General features: G+C 40.9%; 1 protein-coding gene across 5 annotated transcripts in view; it reads right to left on the bottom strand.

The window, feature by feature from the left end:
• Positions 1-26,266, bottom strand: part of FGGY (FGGY carbohydrate kinase domain containing) — a 325,709-nt gene that overhangs the window by 270,334 nt on the left and 29,109 nt on the right. For 2 of the 5 annotated variants that reach the window (XM_040609879.1, XM_040609877.1), the window contains exons 2-4: positions 24,562-24,653; positions 21,938-22,073; positions 20,128-20,240 (exon numbers count right to left, since the gene is read on the bottom strand). The gene's annotated coding sequence lies outside the window, so the exon portion shown is untranslated. Of the gene's footprint in view, positions 1-13,603; positions 13,660-20,127; positions 20,241-21,937; positions 22,074-24,561; positions 24,654-26,266 lie in introns of those variants that run through there. The other 3 variants (XM_040609878.1, XM_040609876.1, XM_040609880.1) reach the window with 2 other exon arrangements.

Here is a 26,266-nt window from a genome sequence, read left to right as displayed (position 1 = left end):
AGCTTCTTTGACCAGCCCTCAAAGTCGTTGCTGCCCAAATACCCCCTTTCTTCTGTCCCCCTCTTCTCTCTCTTCATTGAACTTGGCTTATCACATCCAAGAGATAACCTGATAATGCATAATTTATTCTTTTTCTTCTCTGCCAGTAAGGCTCTCTCACATCCTATAAAGAAACCTCTTATCTGCTTTCCCTTTAGCCTCCCCACTGATCCACAAATCAATCTGGTTTTCTTTTTCTTTACCCTTACATATTTCTTCTGCTCCAGTGCTTATTTTCTTTCTCTCTACAGCACAAGCTTGTGCAAATTTCTGCTAACTTAAAAGAACCCAAATCCATTCTTTCACCAGCTCTGCCTTTTCAAGTATTGCTCACTCTGTGTCTCCCGTCTCCCACCTCTTCCTTGTATTTCTAAGATCACTGGGCTCACCATTGGCAAAAACATCTGGATTTCTCCTCTTCCAGGCTCATGCCGGATTCTGCCCAGCCAACCTCCTTCATTCCACTAAAATCATTCTTCCCTCAGTTTCAAAAGGCACTTCTCAAACTTTCAAATCAATATGCTATCTTTTGTCTCCCAGGCAAACTTCATCCCATCCAACTTCAGCACTCCTAATCAAACTCTTCTGGAAGTTCTGTCATCCCTTAGCTTAGATGGTTCTTTCTCCAGCAATTCCTCTTCTCCCACTCCCATCACTGTGCACATGTCCTAAGGAGGATCATCCAATGGCTTTCTGTTACCCATCTTTTGTCAGCTTCAGTTTCCTTCTCTACAGAGAGTGCAAGAAGCAAAGAAGAAATCTCATCTACAGCTATGAAAAACATACAGCACTTTTACACAGACAGAAATCTTTCTGCACTCCAGACCTTCAACCCAAGTTCAAGTTCCATCAAATACATGCAGACAGCACCAGGAGGTTAGAGTTTGGCTTTAAAACAACAGGGAGGAATGTGATGTTCAAAGAAGAGAACATATCACTGGCTTGAAAACAACTACAAACATGCCCAATGCATATTATTGGCCATATTCTTAACTGATTAAATCTTTACCAGCTGAGAAATGTTTCAGAAGTACCTATTATCCTAAGAGTGGCTGCAGAGACAGTCAATACCCTTCCCTATCCTCACCCTTGCCTTTTTCCATTCACTTAATGAAACAGCTTGCAACTCACACTGCTCTTTGTACTTGTGTTTTTCATGACAATCAAGTCCAGCAACAGCAGCAAGTTAATACATTTACTTTGGGAAAGGGTGAAAGGAACAAGTTCTGGTTATGGTATCCCACATTTGGTCAGGAACCTGCTTGGCTAACAATGTGTGTATACTGATAAACGTCCTGGTTTACAGGCACACTTCCTGGTGTCTATTGAGCCATGCTCATGCCAATTCAGCATGGGTGAGCTGTGGGTAGGGGAAGGTTCACAGTTAGTTGCTCACTGCTAACAGAAAAATGGTTTAGAAATTATTTACTTCAAAGAAGTGTGTCTCCAGTGCCTAAAACCTGTTCCATTGTATTTTTTTAACAGGTGATTTGCTTCCACTAAGTAGTTCTGATCTTGCTGAGAGTGAAGTACATTGCATCTTTGTGGAATGACAATATATCATCCCTTCTACCCACATTATTTTTCCTTCTGCTTAAACCACACAAAGACATTAACTCAGGGGTCCTCAAACTTTTTAAACAGGGGGCCAGCGTGCAGATTAAGTGGCAGGCAGTCATCTGCGGCTGCTTGGTTTCCCCCCCCACGTGTCTGTAAATACCGGGGGCTGGATTGAGGACCCTGGGGGGCCGTAGTTTGAGGACCCCTGCATTAACTGATCAATGATCCATCAGTCACCAATTAGAAAAACCTGGAACAGTACACTATGTGCAGCAGACTAAACAAAGTAAAAAGTAAATCCTTCACATCTGTATTTCCACTGTCTGAAAATTCACTGATTTTGACCTGCCACAGGAGAAAAGTCCTTATATAACAACACCACATGAACAATTCTCATCCCATTTCATATGAACAATTCTCATCCCATTTCTGTGGTTTCAAAAGTATAATACTCATATCCTCAAAAGTATCACTTAACTTTATCTCCACATCCTACAGTGATTCAGTCTTTGAAAAGAAGAGTTGCGCTCTGAGTTCATCTGACATTTCCAAATTGAAAACGAGGCTGGAGTATTGGCATTTACAACAAAACCACAGCATAGTAGTTCCATAAACCACTCCTCCAGCATCTAAGACCCAGTTGCCTTCAGTGGACCACCACTTCAAACCTGAACTTTGCTGACTAGCTTAAAAATTTGTTCCTGGTATCATGTGACAAGTTTCTGAAGCTCACATGTGTAATGGGGTATTTGCTGCTAGTATGAAAAGAAGAAAAAAAACCCCCAAAAAATATAGTAGAACATGAGGTTCCAATTGTCTGAAAAACAGTAACATCTGTTAGAGTCATGAGCAGTTGATTAGCGGAGTTCATTTTTAGGGTAAGGCTTCAGTAGATCAGCTCTTCTATCTAAGTATATCACTGTAGTTGCTGGAAGCATTACAAAGAGTTACAAAGAATAGGCGGGAGAGATATAAACAATTTCTTAGGGTGCTAGTATCCTTAAAAGCCAGCTATAACGTATTGGTCTTCAGCACTGCTCTACATGATACCAGCATGTGAAAATAACAGCTGTACTTAAACCTTGCTTTTATCCACAACAGCTAAACATCTGCCAGTCTTTCAGTTATAAACCTATACTATTTTTGAAGCTTAGAACTACAGACTGTAAAAATTCTTTTGGAAGATAAAACACAACATACAAGCTGTCAGTCTGAGCACACTTCTTACTTGCAAAATAATCACACCAAGCAGGGTTCAGTCTACCAGTCAAGACAACGACAAAATCATCAGTTGCTTTTTAAGATGTTGCTTGGATATGAACGTAAAGCTTTTCCAGCTCACTGTAGTAACATAAGGATTCACAGCTTGGAACATTTACACAAAAAGCAGAGGTTAATCAGAAATGCTAATTTGGCCCATGTGCACTCTAAAGCTCCAGTGAGATTGGATAGATAGCTGAGCTGTATATACTACTTTCATTAAGGCTGCTGCTGCAGATCTGTGTTTATAACACCACAAACCTTGGCACCCAGGAATACAAGAAACCACCAGGAAGAAGACGTCTTTAAGGTTAAGCCTCCCTCATTAGCCTGAATATCTAATAGAAGGTTTACTAGGAATCTTCAACCTAGCTCTTGCTCAGTTCCTGGTGTCAGTGGCCTGACCTAACCTCCCAGTTTCCTAGTGCTCCATCTTCATCCACCTGTCACCTCATGTGTATTCCCCATCCAGGAATGGGGTACTGTTACATTAAAAATAACAACTAAAACTTGATAGCAAGCAATTTCACTTCCCCTTCCTGACTTTACTGACTATTTTGTCTCTAACAAAAACATAAAATAGCAAATACAAACAATGTGAAAGATCAGTGGGTTTTGTGTTCAGGTACATAGTTTGATTTAGCATACTGTGCAACCCTACTATGACTTTGGGGAGACTCTTTTATAATACAGAAATTCAATGGTGTCCCCTTTTTATCATGAAGGACAAACTTCCAAGATGTTACAGCTACCTAAGAAAACGGCAGTTACTGAGGGATTGTCAGGGTTTTGAGTTACTTTTAGTCTACCCTAAAGCAGAAGAATCTCTTCACACTTTTTAAAGTAAAAATTGTATTTGACAGTGGAAATCATTATCAGGTGTCCCTAAAAAACTTGCTTCCATCTGAATAGATCCAACTTCTGCAAGTATTCTTCTACCTTTCAGAAGATATGGCACACCCACCCTTGAAATCCCTTCCATGCTTTCCAGTTCTCTGTAAGATTCTTCTTTTAATCTTCCTATCATTAAGACCCTATCATATGCCTGTTTTCTCTTACCTAAGCTTATAGGTAGGTGGGGAATTCACCTGAAAGCACTGTTCTTGAGATGCTAGTGAAGGCAGAGATGACCACTGTCTCTAAACAACAGAGCTGATTATCCTTCCCTATCTAACATGTAATCAACTTCCAAACCCACATGGTACAACATGCAGTGAACCTCTGTGGAGTGAATAAGGTCCAAGCATCAACCTAGTTTGGCTTTTCTAAACACATGTGAATCCTTTTTCTAGTGCTCCTTCCTGAGAAATACAGTCCAGTTGTTTCATCTGTTGACCTTGATGACTTGCTTGTAACTTGCAGGGACTCTTCCCTGTAACCCCACTGGGGAAGGAGCCCAGCTCACTGTGTAATCCCGGTGGGCTGTATCACAGTTAAAACACAGCCAAGCAGCCCAGCTATGAGTTTGGAAGTATGTGCAAAGCTTCTCTTGAAAACCCAGAACTGAACTGTGTGCAGACTACTTTGTTTGAGCTTCTCTATAGCTCCAGCAGATTCTCTGGGTTGTATTAGGTCCTCCGTGAGGGTGCAGTACCCTGGCAGATGCAAGGACTTTCTTCTGAACCACACAGCTCCTTCAGACCAGCTTGCTTTCTATGAATTAGACTGACCCTTTGGCTAAATTTAACTTCTGTGGAAAATGTACATTAATGTCTTCTCCGCTCCCATGCAGCCTGAGACTTCCTGTATGAGGTTCCCCGCTTTGTTTCTTCAACAAACCTTTTTACAACCTCTTCACAGTATATGTGAACTTTTACAAACTAAACTGAACTCACTAGATGCAAGTCAGATAGAAGATGAAATTTAAAAACCTACACAGGCACAGCTGTATGCCTAATAAGCTAATTATTGACCTAATAAACTCAGGCCCTTAGCAGGGGTTATTGTTTCAGGCCACAAGCTACTTTAACATGAACACTTAACTTCTCTAATAGAAATAGTTTACACCTGGCTATCTTGACATATGAGCAGACAAAGCTGAAGCTCATCCATAGAAGACCGACAGACCTGCCCTAGCTCACTCCTATCAGGTCTAGAGACATTCACTCCCTTGTTAACGTCACTAGGTAAGTGCCACCTTTTGTTCAAAACTGCAAAACAGAACTTTCCTGGATTGCTGTAAAGATTTAATGACTGACTTTGCTACTGCAAAGACCACTCATGATACAAAAATTGCATTGCATCAGCTTCCTAATATCATAAAACTCAAATTCATATCAAAGACTTGTGTTCCCAAAATTATTGGTGCTGATGATGACAAGTTCTTAGCAAGAAGTAAGGGCTGAGATGAAAGATCTTTGGTGAGCCACAACATTACCAGAAGCCTCGGGGACTCAGATGTTAGCTTTCTCTCTGCCATGATTTATGAACAATAGAAACCTCTAAATGATCTGCTCATTGGTGAGTGAGCTGTGGTACAGGTCTGTGCAACTTTGCATCAGAGATGGAAGAAGATGCACTTAATCAGCATAGAATGACACAGAAGTGGAAGACACGGTTCCATCCCTTCTCCACATCACCCATTGTACACACCCACAGTCTCTCAAATAGCAAATAGCAAACTTGTGCTACCAACATATAGTCATTGCTAGTACTGCGACAGAAAACACACATAAGTATTGGATGAACAGTGGTTTGGGGATTTATCTCATTATTTGGCTTAATAAATAAATAACAGGATAAATAACAGCAACACTCAACTGCCAGGATCTGCCTAATTTCTTCCTTCTCTTCCTGAGAACAGATGGAAACAGCTCCTGTAGGATGCTTTGGACTAGGCAGAACGAAGTGAAGGGGCACGTTCCTTCCAGCACTGAAAAAGCCTCCAGGAGCCACAGAGCACACATTGCAGAGGAGAGACTGCTTGGTTTCGATGTCTGTATCCATTATGAGTAAGTCAGCGGTGCCCTGACAAGAAGACCTGAAGAAATTGGGGCATGGCAGCCGTTTGGCACAGTGAGAGAGGGCCCAGAAGCCTACACAGAGGGTTTCCTCTAGGACAGACTAGAGTACAAGCCAGGGCAGGAGGTTCCTGTGCCACTGTGAGATGGGCTCCAGCCTCTGCCAGAGCCGTGTGACTCTGCAGGGGGAGGGAAGGCAAGACTTGGCAACCTGGGCTGTCTCACACAGTAGTAGGTTTTGTTCTCCACAGGACAGCCTAAGCCCTATGTGCCATGTGTTCAGACCCTTCAGTAAAGGACTGCAGTCCTTGTCACTATCTGGTCTTCTGCTTAATAGCAGTGGACCATACCACTTAATTCATGTGGCATACAGGACTTGATGTGCCCTGATTTTCCCCCGCTCCAGCTGCCCAAATGATGGTCAACAGGCTGAAGAGGAGTGATGCTTGCGGGACTGAAAGTCTGCTGCTCTTTTCCCCTTGCAGCAGTCAGACCTGCCAGGCCCAAGAAGCTGGTGCATCTTCTTTCAGGACACCACTCCCACGCAGCACAGCAAAACCAGGACTGTGATTCACGAGTGGAACCACTTCCCTTGGGACAGATGTAATGGCTCCCATTTCCTGCCCTCTACCCTACCTAATTTTTAAGGTTCCCATCCGCACCACAAGAATCAAACAGCTTGCACAACAGCTACTGTCCTGCTGTAGCTTACGGCCCAACACTTCAAGGTGTTACTGGTTAGTACCTTTAAACGTTGGGCTGTACCCATTTGTGATGAGAGCCCTAGAAATTGCCCCCTTCCTTTTAGTAAACTCCTTTAGTATCATCATATGTTGCTCTTAGTGCCCATGAAAATACAGCTTATGGGGCCTGAGTGTTTAAGCACCCTGACACTGTTTTACTACTTTGCCTTTTGCAATGCAAATGGCATATCAATTTGTACAACCTGGAGAATACAGAGAAGACATCTCACACGTCTGGAGATGATGTATTTTCCCTCCCCAGCCCAAACGAATCCTGAAGCCATGACATTTATAAAAGCTTAATCATACATTGCTAAGTTTTTGGCAAACCAGATCAAATATTCTTAATGAAATCTTTTTTAAAAGTGGTTAAGACACTCATGGTCTCGTGGACTCCTGTGGACACGCTGAACACCCAGACCTGCGGCTAGCACTACCTTGTGTGCAAAGTGGCGTATTTGGTCTGAAGACAACATGACATCTGCTTACCATTTCACTTCAGCGGGACTGTGTGATTAGAGTTAAGCAGGTGACAGCAATCTGTGTTATAGCCTTTTCTGAAGTGACCATCTCAAAAAGGTTCAAAGTATGATACCCCAAAAGGAGATTCAAAAATAGCATTAACTGTTTTTACAAATCACAAGATCATAGGATAATTTGTGTTGAAATGGACCTCAGAAGGACATCTAGTTCAACCTCCTGCTCGAAGCAGGGTCAGCTATGAGGTCAGATCAGGTTACTGAAGTTTTAACTAGTCCATTTGCCTTTTGGATGTCTACTGCAAGCATTGAAGAGTTTGGTCTTTGTATTAAAACAGAAGGATTTGCACTTAGTGAAAAAGAAATGGTAACAGTCTCAGAAGTGCCAATGAATATGATCCAGAGGCTACCAATAGTCAATTAATAACGAATGTTTTCTCAGTACTAACTCCTGAGGTTTGATTTCCTACGTACTATTTCAGCAACAAGAAGTAAGCTGAGCTGCAATGGCTGATTCTCTAAATTCTCTTAGTTTGATTTTCACAAGTGGCATTGACACTGACAGCTTAGAACACATGAGCTTGTAACGTTTACATCAAAATACACATACCATGAAAGTGTATTTGTGTACTGACCAAGTACACTAAATTATTAGCTTTACATAAACTACCCTCAGAGCCCATCCCTGGAACTAATAACCTGTTCATTAAAGTTTCCTTAGATTCTTAGTGACATTTCCTGATAATGGTCCCATTTATAAGCACAGATTACATTTAATATGCAGGGCTTTAACAGCATTAGCTTGTTCTAAAGTGTGCTTTGGCCAGTGTTATCAGAAATGTAGTTGAATATGGTTAAAGGGCAAATTCTGACACCTTTAGTCACCTTTTCCCACAAGTCTCACTGAATTAACTGGAGATCGATGATTAGAGAATGAACAAAGGGCTGAGACTGCACACAGGGCTAACACGAGGGTTACCATTAAACAGTGGGACTTCAGAATACCTCTGTGATTGAAGTGGCCCCAGGTTTTCTAAAATTCACCTTCAAAACCTTTACAAGTTTTCACTGTTTTATCAGCATGGTTAAAGCAGTGAAACTTTCTGAGGTATGTAGATTTATATTTTCTGAAATGTGATTTTACAATTCAACTTAATTCGCACACTAGAAGGAGAATATGTCCTTAATTTCACTATAACTGTGTTCAAACAAAAGAACACAGTTGGAATAGTCTATAAAAAAAATACTAACATCACTAAAGCTGACAGAGTTTCTCTGCTACAAATTTGTACATAAACAAAGACTAGCAAGAGCCCCATGCAGAGCTGCTGCGTTTTGGACTAGGAAAAGCAACACAATCACAGGTTGAGAATGGCACTACTGAGCATGAGATGGGGGCTGTTAATTCAGACTGACTGTAGTTCAGGTGCATTCAAGTGCTTTGTGTATATAGGGGACTTTTTATAAAAATCATAAAATGGTTTGGGTTGGAAGGGACCTTAAAGTTCTGACACCCCTGCCGTGGGCAGGGACCCCTCCCCCCAGCCCAGGCTGCTCCCAGCCCCATCCAGCCTGGCCTTGAACACTGCCAGGGATAGGGCACCACACTTGCTCTGGACAGCCTGTGCCAGTGTCTCACCACCCTCACAGTAAAGAATTTCTTCCTAATATCTCATCTAAATCTACCCTCTTTCAATTTAAAGCCATTTCCCCTTGTCCTATAGCTACAGGCCCTACTAAAAAGCCCCTCTCCACGTTTCTTGCAGGCCCCTTTAGGTACTGAAGGGCTGCTATAAGGTCTCCCCAGAGCCTTCTCTTCTCCAGGCTAAACAACCCCAACTCTGTCAGCCTTCTGCACAGGAGAGCTGCTCCAGCCCCCAACGCACCTTCATGGCCTCCGCTGGACTTGCTGCAACAGGTCCGTGTCCTTCTTATATTGAAGGCCCCAGAGCTGGACACCATACTGCAGGTGGGGTCTCATGAGAGTGGAGCAGAGGGGGAGAATCACCTCCCTCAACCTGCTGGCCACACTTCTTTTGATGCAGCCCAGGATTCAGTTTGCTTCCTGGGCTGCAAATGCACATTGCCAAGTCATGTTGAGCTTCTCATCAAGCAATACCCCCAGGTCCTTCTCAATCCATTCTCCACCCAGCCTGCATTTGTGCCTAGGACCTTGCACTTGGCCTTGAATTTCAGTTCAGTTCTAACAGTCAAAAAATTCCTAAATTTCTCTAAAATTTCTAAAAGACCTTGACAGTTTAGTCTGCTTTAATGACACAGTATGGAAGACAGGACACTTTGCAGCAAAGCTGTTCTTCAGTTTAAAAACTACATGTGGGCACTTTCTGAATTCAGAATAACTAGTGTACTTCTAGCAGTGCTCCCACTATCATTTCATGTGTGTGTCTTCCCAACAACAGACATCCTTCAAAGCTCTGGGTCACAAAACATGACACACTGTGTATGCTGGAACCACTACCAACAGCTGGCCAAAAATCCTAAGGGGAAAAATTTCTTTATTGAGTGGTATTTCCCATATTCCAGCACAACCTTTCCCGACTACTCCTCTACCTTGTCTGGCAGAGGCAGGAGCATCCCTTTTCCAACCAGGATTTATTAAACAATCCTGTGCTACATTTAGTGTCCAAAACCTATGGCTGTAAATGGTTTTTCCTCCTAAATTATCAAATTCCATAGTCGTTGGTCAGACATGCCATCTCCTGTCTCATTGTACCAGAGTTGCTATCACCCGCTTCCTTATTGCCCAATCAATGTTTCTAATTGCCCTCTTCCTTATTGTTTGATCTCTGTTTCTTCCTAAATAACTCCTTTACTACCATTCAAACATGTGAATAACTTGTTTTAACATGCTTTACATGACAGACGTATTGAAAGAACAAGCAGTATAAAAACAACATTAGAAAATTCACAACAGATCTCAGCCAACAATGTGCATTAAAGGAGTACATGGCATTTTCCCTCTTTTCTTTTCTAATCTATACCATCAGAACTGTTAACCCCACCTACTAAATCCACATGCACACACCTAGCACTGGTACAAAAGGAAAATGAGCTAGAAAACACCTTATAATCTCAGAAAAAGAGAAGATGAGGATGGTATGACAGATTCATAAAGAGGAGCAGTATTTCATCCTTGTAACCGTGGAATCCAGTTTTGTAATAATAATTGTTTGTGCTGCTGACTTCCTTCAACACCTGTGACCCTGCTTGTCATGGCCTCATTGCCTGCTGGAAACTTGGCAGAAGGCAAGAGAAGAGATATTAGGGAACAAACGCTACATCCTGAGAGAGGCCATAAAGTCCAAAGGTTGAACAGAATTGCCAGGAGCAGTCTGATAAACTAAGGAAGTATGTGGCTCTGAAGAGACAAACTGCTGTGCCCGAGTACAATATGTGCAAATGCCATTAGCTGCACCCCAACGTCTCGCACACTTGAAAGAGCACATTACCCAGGGACTTTTCCCAAGAAGCCCCCTTGAAAAAGAATTATTCTAAGCCCCTTTCTGAAATAAGTATGTGACCACACGGTGCACTGCACATGCCAGAATTTCACAGATCTTAAATTTGAAAAACACTCCTATTCTTTCAAATTAAGCTAGGATGATTTGTTGATTTAATAAAAAGAAAAAAAAAAACGTGTAAAACCCTTTCTGAATTAGCATATTCAAGCCTTTCTGAAATCTGGCTCCAGTAAAGAGCTTGTCCTTAAAAATCTATCAGACTGTAACTAAGCTTGTAACTTGGCATGTGAAATAAATAAGCCAATAATCAGATCCTTCAGAAAATTTCACTTAAACCTGTAAAAATATCTAATAAAATAATCAGCATTTGAAAAGGTTTTATTCAGGAGGAGAGTACAGCAGCTTTGGTTTCATGTCAGGAAGAGCACGGGGCATTAACAACCAAGTATTTTTCCCCCCTCTTTCCTATCCACCACTCACTCAGTTACACCAGCACAACTTTTTATGAAGCCACACTATAAATCTGAACAGCAAACGCTCTCCTGGCTTTCAGAACAAATCAAACCAAGCGCACAGCATGGCCCCCACACAGAACTGAGCAAGCACAAGGGAAGAGGCAGCGCAGGAATGGCAGCCAGCGGAGGGAGGAAAAAGGACATGAATTGCTTTGAGCTCATATTGCTGCTGAGTACTTTCTATTATAAAACCATAACCTAATATGCTTTCAAGACTATGGCTCTGAACAGCTTCACACTGCGCACCTCCTTCCCTACGCAAGACCCTACAGGGATCTATACCATTGCAGAAACGTGCCTGCGTGGAGAGGTTTGCAGGCTCTGACACTGCACTCTATTATACTTTTCATCATTCACTGAACGAGAGGATAACCCCAGCAGTGCTTGTAAACACAACAGCTTCCGCGAGAAACAACAGCAAAATCCATAAGTACAGCTGTCCTTGTAAGTAAAATGCCTGACTTGGGAGGGCTGTCCTCCCGGGGGAGCTCAGCTGTGGGAAGCAGGAGCAAGGAACTGCCTTTTTAGGACTGTGACTGAGCAGAGCCGGGAAGCAGAGAGGCAGGAACGGGGCTCCCGCAGCAGCTCGCTGGCCTAATAAGGAGAAAGCCAGGTATTTCCCCAGGCCTGACCAGCACCCACACAGCCAGCAGCAAGGTAAGGCAAGGCAGGGCCCCCCAGCAGGGCTTGGCCCACCACCCGCCGGGGGACCCTTGGCCACAGCCACACTCCTGCTCTACAGCCCTGCTGTCTCTGGCCTCCCAGCATTTCAAATAGGCCTTATTAGGAAGCGGAGAAGCTTAATTAATTGAAAGATCGTTTTCAGATCTGTGAATCCAGATGGTTTGTGGGTGAACCGTACTTGATTTTAATGTGACATTTCAAGGCATTCAAGGCAACATCTTGGAGCGCGAGTCTCTACTGTCAGGCATCTTTTTAGCTACCTGCATGAGAGGGCAGGTTTTCGGAGCAACTGGATTTTCAGAATACTTTAACAGAAGGGGCAGAACACTCAAAGCCTCAGACACTCAGCAATTTTTTTAAGCAAGCTTTAGGAACACACATGATTAAGACTCCTCCTCAGTTGCCTAAAAATTAAGGCTGCTTGACAGAAAAGCAAAAAGATTTTACATTAATTCAGTTTAAGTTACGTTTTGTTTTATTACACCTGTTTATTATTCTAGGGACCAAAACAAATTAAACCACTTCAGGCCAAATCCATCTATATAGGGTACGTGTGTAAGAATCCCTGCCCATGAACTGTCCCATATTGCTCTTTTTACTTTCCTGACTCTAGTTTTATGAAGTAAAAAGAGAAGGCTGTGAGCAACATAGGAAAAAAGTAAAATTTCCCCCCAACAATATCCATTTTTAAATTTGATTTTTAAAACTTTCTCAGAAAATAGCAACAAAAATGGAGTGTTCTTGAATATTTTGTTTGCGGGGGAAAAAAAATAATTTTCCTTTAGATGTGGTTAAAGAAACATAACTTACAGTATAACATTGAAATAAGACACTACCCATCCAGGAACAATACAACATGCCACTTCTGAATATAAAATGGCTAACTGAAATTCAAAGAATTACCCACACCTTTTGCCATCACAGTTCCTTGAGGTTAAACTTCGATAACTGCCTGTCTTGAGATGCTGAATAGCATAGGTTTAACTGAAAGCAGCAACTGTTACCCTAGAGATATGAGAACGGCTTGGTAGTTTTGATCTGTACTACTTTTTGAATCCACAGACAAATATCTGCTCTACATCATGAACTACTGCCATCATTAATGCCTTCAAGTAATAATCGCAGCAGGAAGAAAAAAACTTTGATTAATCTTGCCACATCCCACTTGCAACATATTGGCAAGAAAACATGGAGGAAGTACTAATTACCCATGGATAATGACAGGGCATCCGTTTCTAGGATTCCTTATGAGACTCAGGAAGAAACGAGGCAGGAGACAGCATAAAAAAATTACATTAAACAATTGAAAAATTTCTAGATACGGGACAAACTTATTCAGCATGAGCTCAGATATTGTGTAGGACTTTCTCCAGTTGTTGATTGGGCTGGGATTACATTTCTATAGCTCCAAAGGAGTGCTAGGGAAGGGTGATTTTCATAAAAGGAATAAAAGTTTTGACACCAGGTTTCATAATGTAAATTCATCCTTTAAAATAGCTTGCTTGCCAAAGTAGTTCAGCTGCCAGAAAGGGAGAAAAGCAGGCAAACTATTCCCTTAAAAGCAATGACTGTGCTATGCTGCTCAGGTACACAAGGCATCGCTCCAGAACCAGGGAATGTTGGCTCATTAGAAGCAATTAAAAAAACTCTGAGGGGATTTTAAAAACAACAACTTCCAAAAACAAAACATGCATATATACCACATGCATTTGTTTATGCAGCTGTAATGAGTGATGAAATCCATTTATGAGCTGAAGTCACAAGATTCTAAGCAGGTCTTTGTTTAATCTCAGTAAGTCATGACATTTCCCTACTACTTATATTAATGTGACTTGGATGAACATTTTCAAACTTATGCACCTGGTTTTTAACAGTGCTTACCAATCGCACTTCTCATCTGCTTTGCTGGAGACTGAATAGTCTACTTCAGAGCCCCCACTTCGATTAAGGATCTTAAGGACAGATATAGAAGTCTTGTTTTAGTTTAACATACGCCTGCAATTCTTGAATTCAGCAGATAGTCTGCAATTCTTACTCAAACTGAGACTCTGTGCAACCTGCAAAGGGTGTAAATAAAAATCAATGAAACCATTAGTGGAATGAGTACTTACAGCATCAGCCCTTCTATAACCACAAAATCTATCCAGATGGATGTCCTTAAAAGACTTAAGAAGGTTTGCTATAGACAATGGCTTTCATTCCAGCACATTGCTGTGACTTGGAAGAATAAAATGAAGATAAATGCAGCTGTTTGCTGCTTACATTAATGCAGCACTAGTGCCCCGAGTAACAAAGGTAGGACAGAGTACACAAGGAAAAAAACCCAACAAAACAGCACAAATAACTATTAAGTTACATATGCTTTTTGTGTATTTATAAACTGTGCTAGGCTTTAGATTTATTATTATATAGCTTTAACAGTATATAAATCAGTACTCCTGCATATAAATCAAAACCATATTTTTAGCTTTGATATTAAGGAAAAAAAAAAGGGGGGGGGAAAAAGGTACTTGCCACTGCTGCTCTTGTCATTACACTTCTATTAGCTTTGCAAACAGACCTGATGCCTTGTGAGGATCAGATCGAAACTAAATTATTCTAGGTGTGCTGTTGATGTAATATTTTCTTTGTATTTCTTTTAAGGAGGAAAAAAAAGATTAAGACTCCTGACCTGAACAAAAAGTCAATCCATCTAATGCACAAAAGCAGGACATCCCAGACATATAATTTTTTTTTCCTTCAGACCTTAAAGGCTAAAAGAGTGGTGCTGTCTACGTCTGTTCTCCATTCTGTTTCTCATGCTTGGCTCACTCATCTACAGCTCTCCAGAGTACGAAATGAGCCAGGAGAACAGGTGGATTTTACCACGTGTCACCAAATCAAGATGGCAGAAGGATACAAGGAAAATGCAAAAGTCTTTCACCTAGAATGTTTTGTTCCAAGCAACCTGTTATTTATATGCAAAAGCATAATGTACAAGACAATTTCTTCTTGGACCCAGCCTCAGGAGGAGTCTAAAAAGGCCAAAGCCAAATATGCATAACCAGCAAAGTTAATGTATTACCTAGATGGCATGGAGTATGCTCCTGTACCTTGCATATTTTATGATTATTTTTGTTGATATAGGAATATAATATGCACTACTGTCAGTGTCTTTCCTGATGTGAAAAAAAGTCCTAAAACAATCACCAATATGAGGCAGCCAAGGAAGCAATGGGACTCCTGAGATGGAAAGTGACATTTTTTCTGTCAATTTCAGACACACACCTATTAGATGCAGGTTTATGTTACACACCAGTACTACATGGACTTGGGAAGACAGATCACATTCTTAGTAGGACAGTATAAACACTTTGTTACCTTCAATTTCCTTAGGATGCCTGCATCACTCAAGTGAAAAACACAATGTATACAAACCATACCAAACACGAATCTGTAAGACTCTTAATATCACATCAATTTATATATGCTAGATATATTCATTGAAAAATACACTCAGATGCAACCTTCCTACATAAATTCTAAGTCTACAGGGATTTCATTTTATACTCCCCCTTTTCCAAAGCCCCGTTATTTCCTTTAGCTTTTTGGGATCTACTATACCAGTGTGCCAGAAAGAAAATGACTAACTACTGAAGTCAGAGAAACAAGTGAAAAATGCGTATCAGTAGAAAACATCATTTAATGTGCTAGTCCACATGAACTAAACCCAGCTAAAAAGTTCTGAAAAGGCACACTAAAAAAAACCAACCTGTGAGAGCGGTTAAGTAAACAGTTCCCTTACTGGATTTGCTATAACTGACTAAAACCTTTCTTCCCCTTTCCACATTAAAGGAGAGCCCTAAAACCACATTTTGCATATTTTATTAGTTCAAACCTTTTCTAACATGGTTCCCAGGGCAGAAGAAGTCTAACATACTTTAAAAAATGAATCTAACATTGTTCTAAAATAACAGTACTATAACCTGGTGGAGTGTGAACAACAGTACTATCAATAAATGTCTACTCTTATTCCCAGACCCAGAATGGAATTCTAAACAATTTTTAGCCTCTCAGATTCAAAATTTATTGAACGTGAACTTGCACACTCGCTTTAGTAATCAATGTTACCCATCTCATGCCTCTGACTGCTTTCATCAGAGAGAATAAATGCACATTTGGAGAAAGAAAAACATTTTTGTGACTGTTTTAAAAATCGTAGTTGAAAGTTTCTTGAAAGGTCAGAAAGCTAGGAGTTATCTTGCTAGACACAGATTAGCAGGCAGAGTGTAGGCAAGGTGGTCGGGGTGTATGGGAAGTGTAATCTATCAGATTGATAGCACCACTATGCATATGGTACAATTATATCTTATCTTTCCAGCCCTGCAACCAAAACAAACCACATTGAAGTCTTGGATTCAGATTCTGTTGTCTTTAAGTACACACCCCTTAGGGTGGCGACCCAGGACACACCACACATCTTTTACTTCATGTAAGACAAAATCAAAACAAATATAATCAGTATTTTTCCTTTCAGGACTCTCACTGAGACTCTTTGATGTGCTTTCCCTAATCGTTTTCTCTTTTTAATCATCACGCTCAGGGGTTTCTCTGAGCTTATAATGGTCTAGTTTTTATGTAACCTCTTCCATGCGGGCGCCTTCCCAAGCTCCCAACACAGCAACTGTTGTAACAGTACACAGCAACACTACACCAAAGGATACCTTGTCCAAATGAAACCAAAAGGGAAATTTAGATGAGTACATTCTGCTTAGGTTGGAATTTTGGCTCAGGCACAAGAGTTAACACTCCTGGTCTTGCAAAAAGAAGCTCTAATGGAGATACTGAAAATGAAAGTATGTCTTCTACTTCAAAGCTGAAAATCTGGCCACTCCTATAACATGTTTTTCTGCTCAGGGAAATTTTACTTAACTATACCTATTGATGAAGGGGAAATCCTTGGTCCTACGAGTCACCTGTGGGTTTGCCATTCATTTGAGACTCCACCAGTATAATTTAGTACCCATGGTATAAAACCAGTTAAATTTCTAATTTCTATATGGCTGCTTGCCAATTTTTCGTTGTCTTAGGGGCAATTATTCACATTTACATTTTATCTTGATTCTCTTTAGCAATATCTCTGTTTACACAAAGAATCCCTCAACAGATTACCACATTATTTTCAGCATTACCCAAGAGGTGCATTGGTATACTAGAGTTGTAAGATTTTCCAGATCCACTATTAATAAAATGCCTAAATTTAAAATAGGCTCTACATAAAACTCACATAACTGGAACACCTATAAAAAGTCCTGTAAACAGCTGTCCTACATCTAAGCTCCCAGTAAATTGATGAGGTTCTAGAGTTAATTCCCATTTATCAGCTAAGACTTACTGATACCACTGATACTCATCTCTGTTCTCTGCTATGCTCTGTCAAGACACTGCACATGGAGGAAGCAGGAGCTAAGACAAGAACTGGAAACATTTCTTTCACGTGGGAAGGTGCCCTGCTAAGAAACTGCTTATTGAACCTGACAGGGAGTGTATAAACAACATTAGAGGGAGTGCTCACACATGTACTCCCAATAAAGGGGAGGACAAGGCAGCGAAAGTCAAAGCTATTACAAGACAAATACAAATTAAATACACTGGTTTTAATCTCCAGGATACTAAAATATTTTTGAGAGCTCCCAGTGTTGGGGGGGGGGGGGGGGAGTGTTAGAGGGAGCAGTAAACCCTACACAGACTTTTCTTATGGTTTGTATCACCTTTTCCAGGAAAATCATTCTAGAAAAAAGCAACAGATGATTTTGAAACTAAAGAAAAGCACTTGCTAAAAGATAGCTTGCTCTTTGTAAAACTTCCCATGAGGCCTGAAAAAGCACCCTGAGCATGCAACTCCACCAGACAGCTTTGCATATGAAATGCTGTTTGTTTCAGAAATGGTTGTATACTTTTACTAAGGGGGTTATTCCTGTCATTTGTCCCCTAATTACTGATCTGTGAGAAGCAAAAAAAGGAGTCAGAGCTACCACAAAGATATAAGCATAACTATTAACGTTCATGGGATTTTCAACATCCCCCCACCTTATCCTGAAACTTTAACCCTTGAGTGAATGCTGCCATATATATTTCCTTTGTTTGGTTGTCTGGGGGGCCACCTGGAAAGCACCAGCATCCTAAGAAGAAAACTGCTATTGTTTATTCAGAATTCCCTTAGAACAAAATCTTGCTGTCCATTACCATTTCCCAGAAAGGTATATTGTTCTGTCGCCACCCATCTCAAATTCAAGTGCAGAGACATGTTTACGGTACGTGCAGCAGCTCAGATAGGCTGGGCTGTTGCAATCCTGTTGCAATCCTGTGCAGAAAACAGAACGTTAAGACTGGCATGCTGCTCCCACGCCCTCCCCTTTTCAGGCTTTACATTAACTCAGTGACACCCTGCTAGGCACAAGGTTTATTTACACAACACAAAGTCTTGAGACAAGCCTTTGTTCGACTGCAATGTTGACAAGGCTTATGAAGTGCTACCGACTATAGTAAAGGTGTATTAAGAATCAACCGAGGACCACGTATGAATGAAATGTTTTGCAACTCGCTTGATTGAGTTTCCAGCTGCAGCGCAATTCTCTTTTAGCCAGAAGCTGCTGAGACAAACGAGCAAAGCTCCTGGCTTTCACAGAGACCAGTGAATTGCACTAACACGGTGGTTCCACAAGGACTTTAATCTGGGATATACGGGTGACACCCTGAAAAGAAGCAAATGCTTCTCTTCCCAGCCATTCAGGTTTTTCGCTGGGATAGATTTGAACGGGATGTATTTCCCAACACACTTCACCTCATGGCTGTGTCAGCGCAAGGGAGGGGACAGCGTGGGAGCAGGAAGAGGGCAGGACTGCCTCTTTTGTCAGCAGTGCCGGCCGAAAGCACTTGCGGAACTAAGGACACTGTGAATTGCGCTGATTTACATCTGCTACAAAGCGCTCCTTAGTTTTCCTTAAAAATGACTGCTACATGTATAGCATTTTAAAACTTAACGTACATGTCAAAACAGGCAAGAAAGCTTAGGTGCAAATTTATTGGGTGGAAGTGTCCAAGGGGGCTGTAAGCTTCACCTCCCCAGGACTGACAATACCCACTCCTGTGAGGAGGGAGTGGCTGTTGCACCCACCCGCTTCCCCAAGGGCTGTAAAACGTAGAAGAGTTCCTGTGTTTCACATGATCATCTTCTTGTCAAAGTTTTGGACTAAGTATCAAGGCTTTTTCTTTAAAAAAATCTACCTGTGTGAATCTGGAGAGGTGCTGATCACTGTGCCTCAGGTTCCCCCCTTCTGGGAAGCTAAACATGTAATACTTCCTCCTACACAGCATTTTTGACATTAACAACTCCAAATCATTGTCAGAGACTCTCACAGCAGAGACTCTAAAGGTAAAGAAAAAACCAAACCACAAAACCCCTCTAAAAAAGCAGACACACAGCAACTGCAAGCTATTTGGTCAAAATGTCAGAGGGTGAAAATGGCATAAATCTAAGTGCCTGTATATGTTCTACACAGTCCTCAGTCAGATTCAAAATGCATTACAAAGCTGATTAACCAATAAAAACATCAATCATTGATATCCTAAAAGCAGATGAGGCCAGTAACAAATATTTTATACCAATAAATTAATCCCAGATCTTCCAGATGAAATTCCATTCTTTTTTTGTATTATTTTTTCATAATGCATCTTTAAATAAAAATAGTTCATAACACTGGTAAAGCATTTAGTCCCCATAGATCTGCATGCTTCACTAGAACTTCAGTCTCATTATACCCATTTTACAGGCAAGGAAACCAAGCCACAGAGATGCAAAAAGTGATTAAGGGTCATTCAGCAGGGACGCAAAACCAGGGAAGACTACAGATCTATCCCATTTGAGTTTATTCTGTTCTCCTGGTTTTCTCTGCTAGTATAGAGAAAATAAGTTTACTTCTCATTAAACTCTCAAGGTTATGTCAAAGAGATGAACAAATTTTTGTTCCACTTTGTAAATTCTCATGGTTGTCCTGAAGGGATATATAAGCCCACCACTACTGCTACAGGGTTAGGCAAATATTTTGCAGACCAATAACAGATGTAAAATATACCACTGTTCTTATTAATATTTACATAATAATCTAGGGCTGAAATTGGCTATCATTGAATTGACCTCAGATCTTTGACTTAAATGCCTATTTGAAGCACCTGGCAATAGGCTGTAAGCATCCACACCCAGAACTGCTTTGTCTGGGCTTGCAGTTTTGCCAGCCACACAGCTTCTCCTATACTGACTGTAAGGAATGCAATAACTGGAAAACATCAGCACAAAACATGCTTATATAGAATAAGGCTACGTTGCTCTTACAACACACGTGCATAACCTCTCTCACATGACTTACCTGAATCCATGGCCCGCTCTTAGCTGAACAGAAGCCTCTGCAGATATGAGCACACCGCAGCTGGTACCCAGATCTCTAAATACCATACAGCCATTTTTGCCTAGTTGTGCTTACTAGAAAAAACAAACAACAAAAAAGTAAAATTTTAAAAAAATCTGAATTTCAATTAGCAGCCATCACAGCCCTTAGGCCTTTGCTTTATTCTTGTCCTTTTATCCTAAAAATTTTCCTTGATCTCATGAACTTGTTTCTAATATATTCAAATGTTATGGCTTTTTATAAGTTTCATATGTTCTTAACAGACTGTGTAAACAGTCCTGTGAGCTGACCAATGCGCCTGCCAAATGCACTGCTGGCTGCTCACGCAGTACTGCTTTCAGCACACATGTGAACAGTGGTCCTGAACCCATTATAAAAAGAAAAAAAACAAGATCTCAGGTAAGGATCGATACTGATTCTGGACTAAATTTTTCATCTCCGTTTCCTTCTGAAACAAGGGAACATATAGACACTGCAGTGTTGGCAACTGGATACAATTTTTACCAAAGAAGAGAGGAAAGAACAGCAATTTTGAAAGTTTTGAGTATCCTGGTTGTTCTCCTACAGAAGTCCTAAGGGGCTGCTGTGGACAAGTCTGGGATATTCCCATCCTGTGAAGGGACAGGGCTGCCCAGACCAGTGGGGAGCAGCTACGCAGTCGCTGTGTGATACATCAGCTGTGATCAGAGATCAGGTTGTTTATTATTAATCAGACAAGACTGAGGAAGAGTAGCAGTTTAGTAGCATCTTCTTGAAAACTGAAGTCTTCAACTCGTGCTTTCAGGTACTATCCTACCCAGGCCATGCCCTTTCCTCCCTACAAGGCCTTCCTTGGCTATTTGGCAACCCTAACTGCTCCCACACCATGACTCCAACACAAATGACTGTCATCCAGAGTAAATGTTTCCATTTGAATTACATGAACAGGCACTCTGTAAACTTCCCCACAGGCTCCGCCACTATAATCCCTGGGAAGGAACAATCTGCAAGACTTTCACTGTTCCATCCTTTCTCTGTTTATTGCTGCTACTGTCAGAAACATGAATTCAGACAGGTGTCCTTACATTTGTCAGCCACTGGTGACATTCAGTAACAGAAATTCACTATGTCCATGCCTGAACCCACAGCACAGAGAAGGAAAGCTTGACTGCTCACTGGAAATCCCTCAGCTCTATGGTGCTTTACACTAGGCTTTTTTGGTCTCACGCAGTCCTGCTTCCTTTCCTTCTCCTGTTGCAAGCACCGCTTTATCCCAGGTTGCCAGGAGCCTACTGTTCCAACAGCTGCTAAGACAGAGTGAGGTGTCAACTTTGACAGGATGCCAAATTTTTTATTAATCAAAAATCCAAGCATTTTGTATTCATTCAGAGACCCTAATCAAAACTGAGCCATTTTACTAACCGCTCTGAATGGTTAAATCCAGTTATTCTGAGGCTTTCAGTAACAATTGGCAACTATGTATCAATGCAGTTTGTTGCCACTATTTACTTTGTGTTTATTGAAACAATAAAACGCCAGAAAACTAACTTCAGTTCTCCACAGTGAAACTCCACCTCAATAACATACAAGCAAATGCACACTTCCAGTGGAATCTTTGTCCCCAAACACATTAAATATCTTTTCAAAGGTGTTCACTTGCCTTCCCACCACTCAGCATTAGTATGCTTCTATTTGTATGGTAAATTTTTTCATGCGACCAGCTCGCAATGCTGAGCACAGCCGTCTGCTTCCCATATGCAACACATCCTCCAGCGCCTCCTCTACTGCTTACCTTCACTCTTTGGGCTCCCACTGTGGATCAACTGCTATTCTGCCAGCCTCCTTTGTACACAGAGGATTTTTCCGACAGTAAGCTCCACAGGATGGGAACTTTGCCCAATACACTATCTCTCAGAGCACCGGCTATGCTATGGCATAGAAATAATGAACACAGAAACATTAATGGTGTGACATTTAGATCTGTAACATCCTAAAAACCATGTGGAGCAAGGCCCCAGGGCTCCTTTAAGATTCATCTCTAAACAACGTAGTTAATTTCTATTTGGTCAGTTTTTTGATCAAAAATTATAATATACATACAGCTGTTTGAATAAAAAAAGATATAGTTCATTAGTTATTTGAAAATACAGTTCTGAGCACTTGCAGTGACCACTGAGATCCTCTATAAAGCTAGCTGGGAATGGGACAAATAATAGTCAGAAACCTAGTATAACTATTGGGTAAAGAGATCATCCTATCCACTTTAGAAGACAACCATATCAAATCTTTCATTCATGTGTTGCTGTACATAAACGTCCAGGGTTTGAATTGCTCAGGCAGCATTCTTAAGAAAACAGAAAATGTTTTTAGTGGTTCCTCCCTTACTTCTGCAGTCTTCCACTGTGTTTATTGTGTGGCTGTCCTGCCCCAGAGGTAACCCAACAGGTCTTGCAAAGTCTCCCAGCTTTGCCCCACCTCCATCGTTCACAATCTTGTCTAACCTATTCATTTTCCTTCATTCCACAAACTATTAGTTTCAAAGAAATTCAGAGATTAATTAAAATGATTGGTGGGATGAGTAGGTGAGGGGGACAGGCCAAAGGGCTTGACAAGAAGAAAGATGAAAAGGACTAAATGCGTATAGCTTGGTTATGCGATGACTAATTGAGGGTGGAGGAGATGGACATGATATTCATTTACAAGTGCCTATAGCTCTGAAGAGCATTTTTCATGTGCAAACCGAAGACTAGCTCAAGAGTAGCTTTCGGTCTTATACAGATCTGGTTCCAGGGTCCTTTGCTTCAAGCTGTGAGTCTCACTCTTCCCCCAGCCTGTGCATTACCAACCCCCTCCCTTGTATTCTCAATTTTTATTTTTTTTTATTTTAAATTTCAGCTCAGCTTTCAGCCAGATTTAGCTCCTGTGTCTCTACCTAGCCACGTGAGCTCTACTGGGAGCAAAGAGCAAAAGGAGAGGCCATGGAAGCTGGGGGTGGATGAGGTGGCACCTCTTTACCACACCTTGGCTGCTTCGCTGCAGACTTAGGTGGACTTGAGCCGGCTATGAAAACACACCTTGAGGAACCAGGGAAGAACTGTGAGCAGAAGCACCTGTGAATTATTTTACTTCCACTTAGCCTAAAGAAACTCTGTTCCTTGTGCCCTCTCACTCCCAGCTTCTTTTACTATGCTCTGATGTAGTAAATAGAAGAAAAATACTTGCTCCTTCTGACTCTTCAAACTCTTGTCTCCCTCAGTTGGGGAAACCTGCTCTATACTAATTCCTTAAGCAATTGGGGAAACCTGTTCTGTACTAATTCCTTCAGCAAGTGAAAAGCAGTACAACAACATCCACTAATTCCCACTCTTAGTCATTTTTATGCAGAGGTGAAGCAGGATATCACATTTGAAAGCATGAAGTAAAACCAAAAAAAAGAAAGAAAGAAAAAATCTATATAATAAAAATAATTGTCTATATAATAAAAAGATTGTGGTAACATCTCTGATGAGGGGAAAAAGCAAGATAATGTAATATATCTAAGTTTAAAGAAAAATAAAAACTACATGGAAACAAGCATTTTCTTTCTGCAAGTAATGTTTCCAATATAAAAGAGCAGAAACTGTTGGGGGGGTTTTTTGGTTTTTTTTTTTTTTGTCAAATGGTTCAGAAATAAGCCAAAAGCATTTGTGATAAAGGAGTGAAACAAAATAACAAACCCATTTAATCCTGGACACCAAATATAATTTAGATGGATGTGGTATGTATCAGAAATTTTAATTTGTCCCTGAAAAGCCATTTAATTATTCAGATTATCTGATTGCCTCAGTCAGTCTTGTATTGATTGATTAGAGAACTTTATAAATCAAAATCTGCATTACTGCTGCTCAACGCATCTGCCCCTCACAGCAAGAGAGATATATAGTTCATTTCCAATCCCTACCCACAAGTCAGTTTATTGAGACATGTAAATGGCTATGGTTTATAAATGGGTTGGTAAGTGTTCTTTCATACTACTAAAGGAATATTTACTTAAGGATGTCAGGAAAGGGGTAAAAAAAAAAATAGCCCTAAAGTAATAGCTGCTTAATAAATCAGGGCATAGTCACCAAAATTCCCAGCTTCTTGGCTAACGGCCACGAAGGATCACTGTCTCTCTATTCATGGGCCCCACTTCTGATCTGCAGCACTCAGTGAGTCTCAGGTGGTGATCTTGGGGCACTCGGCTGAAATCTAAGCTGAGACCTCTGCAAGCGCCTGCTCACCAGTCAGTCCCGAATTAGGCAGAAAATCCCCTGGGAGCAGCAAAGAGCATTTGTCTTTGATTTCAGAGCTCTCCTACTATGCACAACCTTTATGACCAGCTTGACTGTGTATTGCCAGCCTCGACCAAATAACCTCTAAGTGAGTAGCAATTACCATAATGAGTGGACTGACGGGTGGGTGTCCCCCATAGCTACAGGCCTCAGTAGCAACATGTCTCCAGCAAACTGGAATGTCTAGTCCTGAATCTGTAAGAGGAAGGAAGTAGAAAACTAAAATGAGTGGAGGATTAAAATAAATAAAAAAAAATAAATTACTTTAAATGAATCCCTCCAGCCCGATCAAACACTCACTGAAGCTAATGAAAAACTTTCATTGATATAGTGGGGCTGAACTGGACAGACGATAAAGGCACAGTTTTTCAGGTTATACAAATACATATTAAATAGAGTGGTTAAAGCTATACTGGCTATGTTCCTTGTAGTCTGAACTTGGCTTTCTAGGACTAAAGAAACACACAAAAAAAACCCCAAAAAGATAAAACAAAGAAACAAAACTCTAACAAATAAAATATGTCAGCAATTAATGAGAACAAACTTAATTAGTATTATTTGTCTATACAGAAAACTGACTAAAACAAATTATTTGCATGGTTTCCTACATAACAGGATCTGAAAAGAAAAAACATACATTTTTTTAGCTTAACTTAAAAATAATTCTTATTTCACAATAAAAACTTCCGCACAGCAAACTACTTAAAATTCACGTCTTACATTTCTCCAGAATTTCTTCCTTGCATAGACAAGCCCTTTACAAACATCAAAACTGCACGCTGACACAACAGAGACAGATCATTTATGGACTATCTGTGGGGATTGTTAAGGCAGCAAGGACCGCCACATCAGGTCTGACTAGATACCCTATCTCTAACAGGAGCTAAGAGCGGATACCTGGAGAGGCACACAAAACCAGGGCACGCACACAGCCATTTTGCCTCAGGATGCTCTCCCAGGCACAAGCCATTAGTACCTTTGGGATTTCCAGAGTCAAAGATGCACTGCCTTCATCTAATCACTTTAAAATTCCTCAGTCCACACAGTGCTCTTGCCAAGGAGTTCCACAGCTTAACTACAATTCTGTGAAGACATTTCTCTGGTTTACTCTGAACGTGCCAGTTCTATTTGATGCCCCTTGGCTCTTCTGCCAGAAGAGTCAGTTGCTGGCCTCTATTTATCTTACATGTAAAGACTAAAAAGGAGTTAAACAACTTCTAGCATTCACTGCATTAATGAATTTCAAAGATTTTCTTATGCATATGCAATAACTTACTGCTGTTTGACTAAACTATTTGCAGCTGAAGCTACAGTGGCAGCCGAGTAGTTCGAGTTACCTGCAACACAGACAGGCACTGCCAATGTCAAGGCTGCGTGTATGCCAACAGCACACAGCAAGCCCCCACTTTCCCAGGCAAAACTTTGTATTTCATGTCATGGACTTCACACAAACTTAGAAAGAAGTGTATATATTATTTGCATAATTCCAGTTAGCATACAAAGCAGCACTAGTGCCCACCATGTGGTCGAATGAAGTCAGGTGGGCACACCAGAAAACAGAGAAGAAGAAAAGCAAAATTATCAACAACTACAAACAGGGGAGCCAGACCTTCACTTTTCTTTCACAGCTGCTTGCATTTCTGTTTGCTTCATTGTTGCTTCCTATACCGTAACTGATAATTATGTCATTATGTCTAGGAAAAAATAGCACTGCAGAATTTGAAAGTGCATTTTGAAACCTAGACGTAAGTTTGTCAGCTTCACATATCAAAAAGTGATTGAACCAGGTAGACCAAGTTCTTCACTGA

Source organism: Falco naumanni, chromosome 11 (assembly GCF_017639655.2).
Source record: "Falco naumanni isolate bFalNau1 chromosome 11, bFalNau1.pat, whole genome shotgun sequence".
NCBI lineage: Eukaryota > Metazoa > Chordata > Aves > Falconiformes > Falconidae > Falco > Falco naumanni.
The sequence above is the reverse complement of the archived record's forward strand: the minus strand, read 5'-3'. Positions and strand labels throughout refer to the sequence as shown.